Source organism: Mustela nigripes, chromosome 5 (genome assembly GCF_022355385.1).
Source record: "Mustela nigripes isolate SB6536 chromosome 5, MUSNIG.SB6536, whole genome shotgun sequence".
Lineage (NCBI taxonomy): Eukaryota > Metazoa > Chordata > Mammalia > Carnivora > Mustelidae > Mustela > Mustela nigripes.
Genome location: NC_081561.1, coordinates 135,925,504 through 135,938,882, shown reverse-complemented (window position 1 = coordinate 135,938,882; position 13,379 = coordinate 135,925,504). Strand labels below are relative to the sequence as shown.

Here is a 13,379-nt window from a genome sequence, read left to right as displayed (position 1 = left end):
TTGTTTTTCGAGTCTTTCCAGCAAGTGATCACTGTGATTTCGCACCACAGCCATCATAATAATCTCTAATAGTCCCACTTTCTCAGTTTTACAAGGCATTTGATGTGCATAGCGGTCATTTCCAGTGAAGGACTCTTGACTTTCAAATACAGATGAAGACTGTGGATATTCACAGCCCAGGGCATGCTCTCAGCTAGAGAAAGCCAGGGAGTTTCTTCATGTCTGACCAGGGACCACGAATTTCACTGAAACTTCTGTAATCACAAGGATCCTGCTCATTTTGGGTTGATTGTCTTGGGCTGATTTTTGATGCTTTAGTTCCAGTGATGCTTGTTTCACATTTATTGCTGGAAGACCTCATTGTCATGCCAGAAAGAGCCTGGTGGGATGAAAGATCAGATCCTTGCTGAATATGTGGGCACAGACCTCCTCAGTAGGCTAAAAAACAAAACAAAACAAAGCAAAAAAAAAACCCCAAAGCCCTCTGATTGGGTCTACACAATGCCAAGGGTCTCCAACTGAAGTTGTACATCTTTATTTGGGGAGATTGAATTCAGAACGTAGAGTTCCATTTTTCTGTCTGTGTCTGTCTTTGCTGCTTCCTGGGCACAAATTCCTGAACCATTTTGTGCCTCAGTGACCTCATTTATGAAATGATAGGAAGGAGCCTAGCAAGTCCCTTATAAAACTGTGGGGGAGATAATTAGGTAATAAAGCAGATTTTCCTTTGAGTCTATTTAATGTGAAAATTCTCTGGATGACATATATGTATACACACACATACACACACAATAAAACAAAATTGTAGAGACTAAATTTGAAAAAAATTCAGAATCAGATTATAATTTTATGAATAGCTTACTCTTTATTTATTTATTTTTTAAGATTTTATTTATTTATTTGACAGACGGAGATCACAAGTAGGCAGAGAGGCAGGCAGAAAGAGAGGAGGAAGCAGGCGCCCTGTCGAGCAGAGAGCCCGACGCGGGGCTCGATCCCAGGACCCTGGGATCATGACCTGAGCCGAAGGCAGAGGCTTAACCCACTGAGCCACCCAGGCGCCCCTTACTCTTTATTCTTATTTTGATTCAAATGAAATTCTTTTTACTAAGGTAGTGGTTGGCATAAGAGGAGCGGGAAGAGGACTGATGCCTTAGTGTTTTATTATTTTCTGTAATATATAGATAAGTGGTTTTTCTTGAAAGGTATGTGGAGTGGGGGAAAACACTGGAGCCCCACTCCACTCCCAAATCTGGACTGTGACAGTGAATGTCCTATGTAACATCTGAGCATTTGGGGACCCTATTTTTAAAATGTGCTCTGTTCTCACTCTGGATTGTTTCAAGATCAGTGAGATGATGATAAAAGTTCCTTTAAAAATCATAAATAGTGTCATCTGGTGAGGTGTTCAAATGGTCATGGAAGAAAAGTGGATTAGGAGGCATAAGCTTGATAATTTGTTGCAATTTTTTCTAGCCATGCAGACTTGAGAACAAATGTTAATGGTTTTATATATTACATGCCAACTAAAACTAGTAATTTTATTATATAATAAAGTGACTATACTCACTGTATTACTTTCCCCTTTCTAGTAAAAGAATGAATTATAACATGTCAAAGACTATCTAACTAGAACAATAAACTTTAATCATTCAATAGAAGACAAAATTAATGAGCACTAGATATTTATCATTAGTTTTTAGCATCAGTTATTTTGTATGTATGTATGTATATATATATATACATATATATATAACATATATATATATGTTATCAATGACAACAGAGTATAAGGTGTGCACTGCTCTAAGATGCAACGGGTCTAGCCTACAGAGGTGGAAACACATTGTAGAAGTGAAAGAGATCTGGTGGCTCTATCTGTCAGCCTATCGATCTGCTGGGTTACTTGTGCTGATTCAGCTGGCTAGGTCTGTGTCTCCCGTGCATCTCACTCCTCATTGTGTATCCTACTGATGCTTGGAGTCCAAACAAGAAACAACCTGCCTGGACAGAAGAGACCTGTTTTCTGTCAAAAGTATTTAGTGATTCTTCTTGCCTGCTAGAACCTCCAACCCAGTGACCGTGGTGCTAATAAACGGAGGACTGGCATTATTGCCCAGATAATTGTGACAAATGAGGAAATGTGTTTGAGGAAAAATCTGTTACCTTAAATAGAATCAGAGTTGCTGTTTGCAAAGTTCAAATCCATAAGAACATTCTTCTAGAATCCCCTTTTCTTTGCTTAGAGTGATAATCCAAGCAACTAATGCCCCCCCCCCGGTTGTCTTGTCATGTCAGATCTGTGTATAACTAATAAAAATCATGTAGCTTTGAATAGCGGCAACTTGGCTTTGCTCTCTTGCTTATTTGGTTTGCAACCATAATTGTTGACTGTTTTTCTGCTTTTAATTTTTATTTCTACTGCTAGGGAATTGAAGCACACACAGATTGCTTCGTGATTTAGCTGCTACTGTAGCAGTTCAATATTTCACCTTTGCCAATATTTGTGCTTGTTTGAGCATAATGTTTTAGGCTGGGATTCTGAATTATGGATGAGCAGGCCGACTGCAATGCAGAGTTTCGTTTGCTCTTAAGAATAATGAACGTTTCTGTAACTTTCATCAATTTAAATATAACCTTAAAAGCAAATACAAGGCAATAGAATAATACAGGAGTATTAAAATTTTAAGTGCTCTTTGAAGGCTAAGGGGACCCATTTCATGGTGGCTTATGGAGTGCCTTTAGTTTTTAATCATATCAGGAAAAAAATGAATGTCTGAACTCCTAAGATTATAAATTTCTTTAGGATACTGACAATAACTTTGTAAATTTCATCATGTTGCTGCATAACATCTGCTTATAAAAGATTTTTTGAGTAGCTTTGGTCAAATAAATACGTTTTCTTCATTTTTTTATTTGAAAATAAACTGTCAAAGTTTAAGGATTTTTAAATTAACATATCTAAATGTTTGTAAGATAGGGCAGTATCCATGCAATCTTACAGAGTGAAAAGATTCAAAATGGGCATACTACTGTGTCATATAGAGATTACTTGAATAAAAAAGGAGGATTATTGGCTATAAGTAGAGTTTTTATTTTTAAATCTGTGAATCAATTCAAAGAAAAAGAAATGATAAAAGGGATGAATATGTCCTGTTGCAGATATAGCCAAGAAGTTTGCTTTTGCTATAGCCAAAAGATAATCATGACCTCCCTCTAAAATTGCTTTTGTGACAAACTTTAAATTCTTTTGGTTAAATATAGTATTTCCTATAAATCCATTATACTGTAAAAGAAAACCTCAGACTAACAGAAAGGTTAACTGAAAAGTAGAATCAGTAATAATAAATAGTGAGATAATTTTTGGTATTTTAAATTTTTTAAATTTTAATTCAGTTTAGTTAACATATAGTGTAGTATTGGTTTTAGGAGTAGAATTTAATGACTCATCACTTACATACAACACCCAGTGCTCATCCCAACAAGTGCCCTCCTTAAAGCCCATCACCCATTTAGTGCATCCCCCTACCTGCCTCCCCTCTAGCAATCTTCAGTTTGTTCTTAATAGTTAGGATCTTTTAGGGTTTGCCTCCTCCTCTGTTTTTATCTAATTTTAATATTTTTCCTTCCCTCCCACTATGTTCCTCTTGTTTTGTTCCTTAAATTCCACTTATGAGTGAAATCATATGGTATTTGTCTTTCTCTGGCTGACTTAATTCACTTAGCATAGTACTCTCTGTTCCATCCAAATTGTCACAAATGAAAAGATCTCATTCTTTTCTGATGGCTGAGTAATATTCCACTATATCTGTCTGTCTGTCTGTCTGTCTATCTATACTATATCTTCTCTATACATTCATCAGTCAATGGACATTTGATCTCTTTCCATAATTTGGCTGTGTTTGATAGTGCTGCTGTAAACACTGGGATGCATGTGTCCCTTTGAATCAGCATTTTTGTACGCTTTGGGTAATTATCTAGTAATGCATTTGCTGGGTCATAGGGTAGTTGAATTTTTAACTTTTTGAGGAAACTCTATACTGTTTTCCAGAGTGGTTGCACCAGTTTACGTTCCCAACAACAGAGTGTGATGGTTTCCTTATCCCTGCATCCTTGCCAACATCTGTTGTTTCCTGAGTTGTTAATTTTTGCCATTTTGATAGATGTGAAGTGGTATCTCATTGTGGTTTTGATTTGTATTTCCCGAATGCTGAGCGATGCTGAGCATATTTTCACATGTCTGTTGGCCATTTTTATGTCTTCTTTGGAGAAATACCTGTTCACGTCTTCTGCCCCTTTCTTAATTGGATTGTTTATTTTCAGGGTGTTGATTTTGACTAGTTCCTTATAGATTCTGGATATTAGCCCTTATTCAATATGTCATTTGCAAATATCTTCTTCCATTCCATAGGTTCCCTTTTAGTTCTGTTGATTGTTTCCTTCACTGTGCAGAAGCTTTTTATCTTGATGAAGTCCCAATAGTTCATTTTGCTTTTGTTTTCCTTGCCTCTAGAGACATGTCTGGTAATCAGTCCCTGCAGCCGAGGTCAAAGAGGTTGCTCCCTGTGTTCTGCTCTAGTATTTTAATGGTTTCCTGTCTTACATTTAGGTCTTTCATCCATTTTGAATTTATTTTTGTGTATGATGTAATACAGTGAGCCAGTTTTATTCTTCTGCATGTCACTGTCCAGTTTTTCCAACACCATTTGTTGGAGAAACTGTCTTTTTTCCACTGGATGTTCTTTCCTGCTTTGTTGCAAATTAGTTGGTAATACAGTTAAGAGTCCATTTCTGAGTTCTCTGTTCTGTTCCATTGACTAATGTGTTTGTTTTTGTGCCAGTACCATACTATCTTGATGATTACAGCTTTGTAATACGGCTTGATGCCTCCCAGTTTGATTTTCTTTTTCAACATTACCTTGGCTATTCAGGGTCTTTTCTGGCTTCATACAAATTTTATGATTGTTCCAGTTCTGTGAAAAATGCTGGTGTTATTTTGATCAAGATTGCATCGAATGTGCAGATTGCTTTGTCCAGTTAGACATTTTAATAGTATTTGTTCTTCAAATCTATGAGCATGGAATATTTTTCCATTTCTTTGTGTCTTCTTCAATTTCTTTCATAAGTGTTCTATTGTTTTCAGCATACATAACTTTTACCTCTTTGTTAGGTTTATTCCTAGGTATCTTATGGTTTTTGGTGCAATTATAAATGAGATTGATTCCTTGATATCTCTTTCTGCTGCTTCGTGATTAATGTATAGAAATGCAAATTTCTTTATATTTATTTTGTATCTTGCAACTTTGTTGAATTCATGTATGAGTTTTAGCAATTTTCTGGTGGAGTCTTTGGGTTTTTTACATAGAGTGTCATTAATCTTCAAATAATGAAAGTTTGATTTCTTCCTTGCTGATTTGGATGCCTTTATTTCTTTTCATTGTCTGATTTCTGAGGCTAGGACTTCCAGTACTATATTGAACAACAGTGGTAAGAGTGGACATCCCTGATATGTTCCTGACCTTAGGGGAAAACAAAGTTTTTGTTTGCTCTAAGTTGTTTTTCCCCTGTTGAGAATGATATTTACTATGGGCTTTTCATATATAGCTTCTATGATATTGAAATATGTTTCCTTTATCCCTAATTTCTTTAGGGTGTGTACCAAGAGCAGATGCTGTATTTTGTCAAATGCTTTTTCTGCACCTACTGAGAGGATCATGTTGTTCTTTTTCTTTCTTCTATTAATGTGTTGCATCATGTTGATTTTCAGATAGTGAAACACCCCCTGCAGCCCAGAAATGAATCCCACTTGATTGTGGTGAATAATCCTTTTAATGCACTGTTGGATTTGATTAACTAGTTAGTATCTTGTTGGGAATTTTTGCCTCCATGTTCATCGGGGATTTTAGCCCATAATTCTCCTTTTTAGTGGGGTCTTTGTCTGGTTTTGTAATCAAGATAATGATGGGCACATAGAATAAGTTTAGAAGTTTTCTTTCCACTTCCATTATTTTTTTGGAAGAGCTTCAGAAGAATACGTATTAATTCTTCTTTATATGTTTGGTAGAATTCCTTTGGGAAGCCATCCAGTGCTGGACTCTTGTTTGTTGGGAGACCTTCATTACTGATTCAGTTTCTTTACTGGTTATGGGTCTGCTCAAATCTTCTATTTCTTTGTGTTTCAGTTTTCATGATTTATATGCTCCTATATATGCATGTCTTCCAGATTACCCAATTTGTTGGCATGTAATTACTCATAAAATTCTAATTATTTGTATTCTGCTGTGTTGATTACAGTCTCTCCTCTTTCATTTGTGATTTTATCTACTTGGGTCCTTTTTTCTTTTTGATAAGTCTGGCTAGGATTATATCAGTTTTTTTAATTCTTTCAAAATTAGTCTTTTAGTCTTGTTGATTTGTTCTACTGGGTTTTTAAAATTTCTGTCATTTATTTCTGCTCTAATCTTAATTATTTCTCTTCTTCTGATAGGTTTAGGCTTATTTGCTGTTCTTTTTCTAGTTTCTTTAGGTGTAACATTAAGTTGTGTATTTGAGACTTCTTGTTGAGGAAGGCCTATATTGTTATATACTTCCCTTAGGACCACCTTTACTGTGTCCCAAAGGTTTTGGACTATGGTGTGTTCATTTTCATTTGCTTTCTTGTATTTTTTAAAATTTTATCTTTAATTTTCTGGTTAACCCATTTATTTTTTAGTAGAATGTTCCTTTTTTTAAAAAAAGATTTTATGTATTTATTTTACAGAGAGAGAGGGAGAGAGCACAAGCAAGGGGAGCATTGGAGGAAGAAGGAGAAGCAGAGTCCCCACTGAGTAGGGACCCCAGTGTGGGGATCCATCCCAGAACTCTGGGATCATGACCCGAGCTGAAGGCAGATACATAACTGGCTGAGCCACCCGGGTGCCCCTTTAGTAGAATATTCTTAAATCTCCATGTCTTTATGGTCTTTCCAAATTTTTTCTTGTGATTGACTTCACATTTCATAGTGCTGTGGTCTGAAAATATGCATGATATAGACTCAGTCTTTTTATATTGGTTGTCCTGATTTGTGACCCAGTATGTGATGTATTCTGGACAGTGTTCCATATGCACTTAAAAAGAATGTATACTCTGCTGCTTTAGGATGTCATTCAAAGCCATTATTTCTTTGTCAATCTTCTGCTTAGATGATCTGTACATTGCTGTGAGTGGGGCTGTTAAAGTCCCCCGCCATTATCATAATATTATCAATGAGTTTCTTTTTGTTTGTTTTAATTGATTTATATATTTGGCTGCTCCAAGTTGGAGATGTAAAAATGTACAGTTGTTAAGATCTATTGGATAGACTCCTTTATTATCATATAGTGCTTATCTTCATCTCTTATTACAGTCTTTGGTTTAAAATCTAGTTTGTCTGATATAAGTATTGCTGCTCCAGCTTTCTTTTGATGTCCATTAGCATGATTGATAGTTCTCCACTCACTGAATTCCAATATGGAGTTGTCTTTAGGTCTAAAATGAGCCTCTTATAAGCAACATATTGATGGGTCTTTTTTTTTTTTAACCCATTCTCATAAAACTATGTCTTTTGATTAGAGTATTTAGTCCATTTACATTCAGAGTAATAATTGACAGATAGGAATTTAGTGCCATTATATTACCTGTAAAGTTCCTGTTCCTATAGGTTGTCTCTGTTCCCTTCTAGTCTTTGTTGCTTTTGGTCTCTCCTACTCAAAGGGTATCTTTTAATAAATCTTGCAGATCTGGTTTAGTGTTCACGAACTCCTTCAGTTTTTGCTTGTCTTGGAACCTCTTTATCTCTCCTTCTATTCTGAATGACATCCTTGTTGAATATAGTATTTTTGGCTGCATATTTTTCCAATTCAACAAGTTGAATATATCATGCCACTCTCTTCCGGCCTGCCAAGTTTCTGTGGACAGGTCTTCTGTCAACCTGTGTCTAGCCTTGTAGATTAAGGGCTTTGTGTCCCTAGGTGTTTTGAGAATTTTTTCTTTATCTTTGTATTTTGTGAATTTTACTATGCTGTGTCTTGGTGTTGATCTGTTTTTGTTGATTTTGATAGGGGAATTCTCTGTCTTTTGGACTTGAATGACTGTTTCTTTCCCCATATGAGGGAAGTTTTCCGCTGTAATTTGTTCAAATAAACTTTCTGACTTTTTTTCCTGCTCTTCTTCTTCTGGGACTCCTACGATACGATACAGATATTATTGTGTTTTGTGGAATCACTGAGTCCCCTCAGTCTATATTTGTGATCTGATAGTTTTCTTTCCCTCTTCTTTTCAGCTTTATTATTTTCCATAATTATATCTTCTATTTCACCTATTTGTTCCTCTGCTTCTTCCATCCTTGTTGTGATTACATCCAGTCAGTTCAGCATCTCAGTCATAGCAATTTTTTTAAATTTTGGCCTGACTAGTTTTTATGTCTTTTATCTCTGTAGCTAGGGTTTCTCTGGGGTCTTATATTCTTCTTTCAAGTCTAGCTAGTATTCTTATGAATGTTGTTCTAAATTCCTGTTCATATATATTGCTTATATCTGTTTTAAGCAAATCCCTAGCTGTGATTTCTTCTAGATCTTTCTTTTGTGGAGAATTCCTCCACCTTGTCATTATGTCTAGGTTTCTGTCTTTTGCATCTTATGGAAGCTTGTTATGTTTCCTGCTCCTGAGAATAATGCTATATTAAGGAGTTATACACTATCTAGGGCCTGGTGCTTCAGAAAGTGTTTCTGTTGTGTGCTGTGTGCTCACTGTTAATGTATTTGAGTGCTCTTTCCCAGAGGCAGTCCTCTGCAGAGTTCCTCCTTACTTACAATGGGGGATGTTTGGACCTTTAACTAGGTGTGTTTCAATTTGTTTGTTAAGGTAAGCCTGGAGGGAGGAAAACCCGATCCAAGAGAGAAAAGGAAAAGGAACAAAAAAGCAAACAAACCGATAAAACAGATAAACAAAAAACTGTAAGCCTGATTCCAAAGAAAAAAAGAAATAAAATTAAATTTAAAAAATAATTATGAAAACAACAACAACAAAAAGCCTGGTCCTATTTCCACCAGAACTGAAGCTACTGATTTGGAATACTCTGTGATCAGTAGACTTGGTACCTATGGTGGGGCCAGTGATGGTCTTCTGAGGGAGAGGCCTGATGTGCTGGCTCACAGTCAGACCTGCCCTAGTAAAGATGCCCCTGCAGTGTGGAAGAAGGTGGAGTTTGGTGTAAAGGACACCAGCTTCCACTGGAGGCACTGGGTTTCTCTCCGAAGTCTGACTGTGCTGGTGGGCTTGATGGGGGAAGGGGTGGAAGATGGTGTCACCCGGGATTCTCAACCCAGTGGAGGGAAATTCATAGCCCCTGATGTTCAGGAGGCCATCACAGAAAACCAAAAATTCTCTCCTGCTGTGTCTCAGGCTTTCATTAGATCTGTGCCCTCAACCTGTCTGTGCCCAGGCCATCTGGGAAACACAGTTCTCCTGTGTTTTATCTCTGGCCAACCGCTGGGTTCAAAACTCCAAATCTTTAATAACCCAGGAAGGCATGGACCTTATTCCTTCCTTGAGAGAAGAGCCTCACAGCACTGTGCCTGGCACCATTGTATCTCAGAAAAACAGTTGAATGACTGCACAGGTGCCTGTGGTCTACGGTGAAACACAGCAAAAAACTGTAACCACGTTATCTGCCCTGTGCATACACCTCTGTCTCCTTCTATTCTAGGACTACACACTGGTGCCCAGTGGGCCTCTTGTCCTTAGGCAGGCAATATACCTTCTTCCAAGTATGCTCCAGGATGAGGAGCATTCTCTCTCAGTACAACCCAGGGTAGCCCCATATTGTGGCATCTTGCTTGAATCCTACATGCTGCTCTCTCTCCTGCTTCCCTGACTTTCCGTGAATAGGGTTCCCTCTCCTCTGTGGCACCACAGCTTTTCTTGCCCCCAGTTTACATTTCTGAACCTCACATCTGTTATATTCTTTTCCTCCAATTGTGCAGATTGCTTCCTTAATCCTCAGATCGATTTCCTCATTGTTCAAAATGATCTGATGTTGATCTAGTTGTGTTTGAAGGGTGAGGCAACGTCAGGGTCCCCCAGCTACTCTGGCATCTTAACCCCTCCCCTTTAATTTAACATGAAATAAGCATCGGGAAAGGAAAGGCTCACCCTTTATGATGATTTTGGGTTTTTTTAAGAGTTCTTTGAGAGATTAAGTTCTAAATTTTATTGCTCTGACTTAATGACTCTTCTTATTAAACCTCAAAATATTGTCAAAAATCCATTTATTGTATTTAGACTGAAATTCTCTTTTTGCTTTAATCTTTCTTCCTGTAATGATTGTTGTATGCTAGTCCCTCAGGTTTAAATATTAAGCAAAACTCAGCACAAGACAATGATCATTTATTTATATTTTGGGCGATCATGGTTAAATAAATATTTAATGAATAAATGGATAATTCACAATTCCTAAATTAATGAGTTGAAAATGAAATTAGTCAAGACACATGTAAAAGCAAAGGGGAAAAAACCCCAAACTGAGTCCTACTTTACTTGCCCTCTTTAAAAGAAATTTTTTATCTGAGTTTTATTTTTAATTAAACTTGATTTCTGACCATAAAATCAGTGTAAGGACACTTATAAAATCTGAAAAGTTTCCCATGTTGACCTTTCAGATGTGTGTGATGTTTTTGCTTTGCTTTTTTCCTCATTTAATTTTATTAACATTTAAAAAACATTTTTACCTTGTGGCTCCTGGTTAGCTCATCAGTTAAGTGTCTGACTCTCGATTTTGGCTCGTCATGATCTTAGGATCATGAGATCAGGCTCAGTGTTGAGCTCCATGCTCATTGGGGAGTCTACTTCAGATTCTATATTTCCATCTTCTGCTGCCCCTCACCCTGCTCACACACACACTCTCTCTAAAAATAAATAAAATAACTCTTAAAAAGAACAAAAAAACTTTTTTATCTTCCATTTTTCGCTTATGTCAGTTCTAGGTTCCCATACCTTCTACTCATTTATCTATTGTATTCCCTTTTTTCTCCTAGCTTTTGTTTAAATTCTAGTTAGTTGACATTTATGGTAAAATTGGTTTCAGGTGTAGAATTTAGTGACTTATCACTTACATATAACAACCAGCTCTTATGGGGTACCTGAGTGGCTCAGTCAGTTAAGTGTCCAACTCTTGATTTTGGCTCAGGTCATGATCTCAGGGTTCTGGGATTGAGCCCTGCCTGGGGCTCCATGCCAAGTGGGGAGTCGGCTTGAGGATTTTCTCTCTCCCTCTCTCTTTGCCCCTCCCTTGGCTGAAATGTTCTCTCTCTCTCTAATAAATTAATTAATTAAAAGCAAAACAACCAGTGCTTATTGTGTGTTGTTTTTTAATTTGAATGCTTTAAAAAGTACTTTTTCCTTCCTAATGGTATATTACATGTTCATATTACTTTTAAATGCAATGAAGTATTCACATTTGAATAATACCCTGTCCTTCAAGCCTTTCTATTTGCAGAGCCATTTTATCTATCACAGATCATGGAGAAAGTGCCAGAGGCTTTTGGGATTTTCAAAGGCCTGCACAAGTATTAGCTCTCAGATAGAAAAAGAAAACTGCTAAATCAAAATTAACAGAGGTTTACAAATTCTAAAATTATGTCAAATAGTCAAATGTAAATCAAGTTAATTCAAATATCTGTATTATATGTGTAAACATATTTAAATATGCAGTGTGGGTGTGTACTTTATTGCTCTTGATATAGTGTGTGGCAGACCCCTAAATATAAGGGTATCTGACGCCTACAAGTAGAACATAAAGCATTCCTACACATTGCTTTCAAATTAATTCTTCTTAAAAATACCACTTAATTTTATTACTTCTGTGATGAAAATCTTTCTTGACCTCCCTATTAATGTCCCAATTTCTTGACTTGGCTTCCTTCTTCAAACTTCATCATAACTGCCCAACATCTGTCTCCTCTAGCTCCCCTACTTATCCCTAGATTGATGCCAAATTCCGTGACCTGAAATGCTCTCAAGATGCCCTGACTCTTCTCTGTCCTTCTGGGGCACTTCCAGAAATGAGCTCTGTTGATGCTCCTAAAACTTGACTTACCTGCAAGGGTTGACTTAAATTCAGCCTCCTCTAGGAAGACTCTATTGCTGATATAATCAGAATTTCTGTCTAAATCCCTTTTGCACTTTGTAGCACTATTACTGAATTTATCTAGTATTGCTTCACATTATGTTACGTGTATGTGGCTAATCCACCCACTCAGAATATAATCACCTTGAATGCAGAAATTGGGTCAAGTTCAGATCAGTGCCCTACACATTGACTAGGCAGTGCATTTCAATGTGGATACTCCGTAAGTACTTGTCGAATGAATACAGTATAACTATGTAATATCGTATTGTTTCTCCGTGGTGGAAGCAGGATGACCAGGAGGGGAATAATTTGGATAAGTCACAAGCGAGATTAGAGTGGCATGGACTAGATGTCAAACAATGGATGGGGAGAGAAGCAGTAAAAATCTAGATATATTTTGAGAGTAAATCTGAAATAATGTGCTCCTGGATTGGAGGTGGTGTATGAGAGAGAAGAAAAAAGTTGGCCCCCTCATTTTTCATTTTGAAATGAGATGAGACAAATGACTGTTGGGAATAGGGTTGAGGAAAACCGAAAGCTTTTTTGGGGTGTGTTACACTTTAGAAGGCTGTCAGATAGCCCAGAAAGTAGCTGGGTATATATGACTGTAGAGATCAAGGGAGAGGACACAGCTGGAGAAAACACTTGGAGATCCTAAACACACAGGCAGAATTTAAAGCTGTGCAGTTGATTGACACCACCCAGAGAAGAAGGACATAGGAAAAAAAAGGTTTGGAACACAAAGCATCAACCATTAGTGGTAAGGGAAGGAGGAGAGTCCCACATAAGAGACCAAGAAGGTGCAGCCTATGTGGTAAGAAAAAGAGGAGAGAAGGAAGATCTGGAAGCCAAGAGAAGAGTTCAAGGAGGGAGTGATCAAGTGTGTGTTAATGCTGTTAACATTCTTGATATGTTCCTGCTTCCAAATGTTTATGGTCTAAAAAAAGATGATGTGCTTATATATATAAATATCAGGGCTGAGTGAGCCAAGTACATGTGCATATAGCTTCAAATTCATTTCTGGAGGAGTAAAATAATAGTCCTGTGCATTTCCCAGAAAGACTTGCAAGATTCTTGGAAGTTCATTGGATAGGAGTAATTCCTCAAGAATTTATTAAATACAGGTCTGTACTTCATGTACAGTCCAATCAGAAATGCATCCTAAGAATAAAATGTCTCTCCCTATGACCCTAATGAGTCCTCCGTTCGTATGGAGCAGGGGCCCTGCTGTGAA

At 37.1% G+C, this 13,379-nt stretch overlaps 1 protein-coding gene across 12 annotated transcripts in view; it reads left to right on the top strand.

Annotated features, from left to right (window-relative positions):
* SYNE1 (spectrin repeat containing nuclear envelope protein 1) overlaps nucleotides 1-13,379 on the top strand; it is a 464,771-nt gene that overhangs the window by 10,302 nt on the left and 441,090 nt on the right. The gene's annotated exons all lie outside the window — the stretch shown is intronic.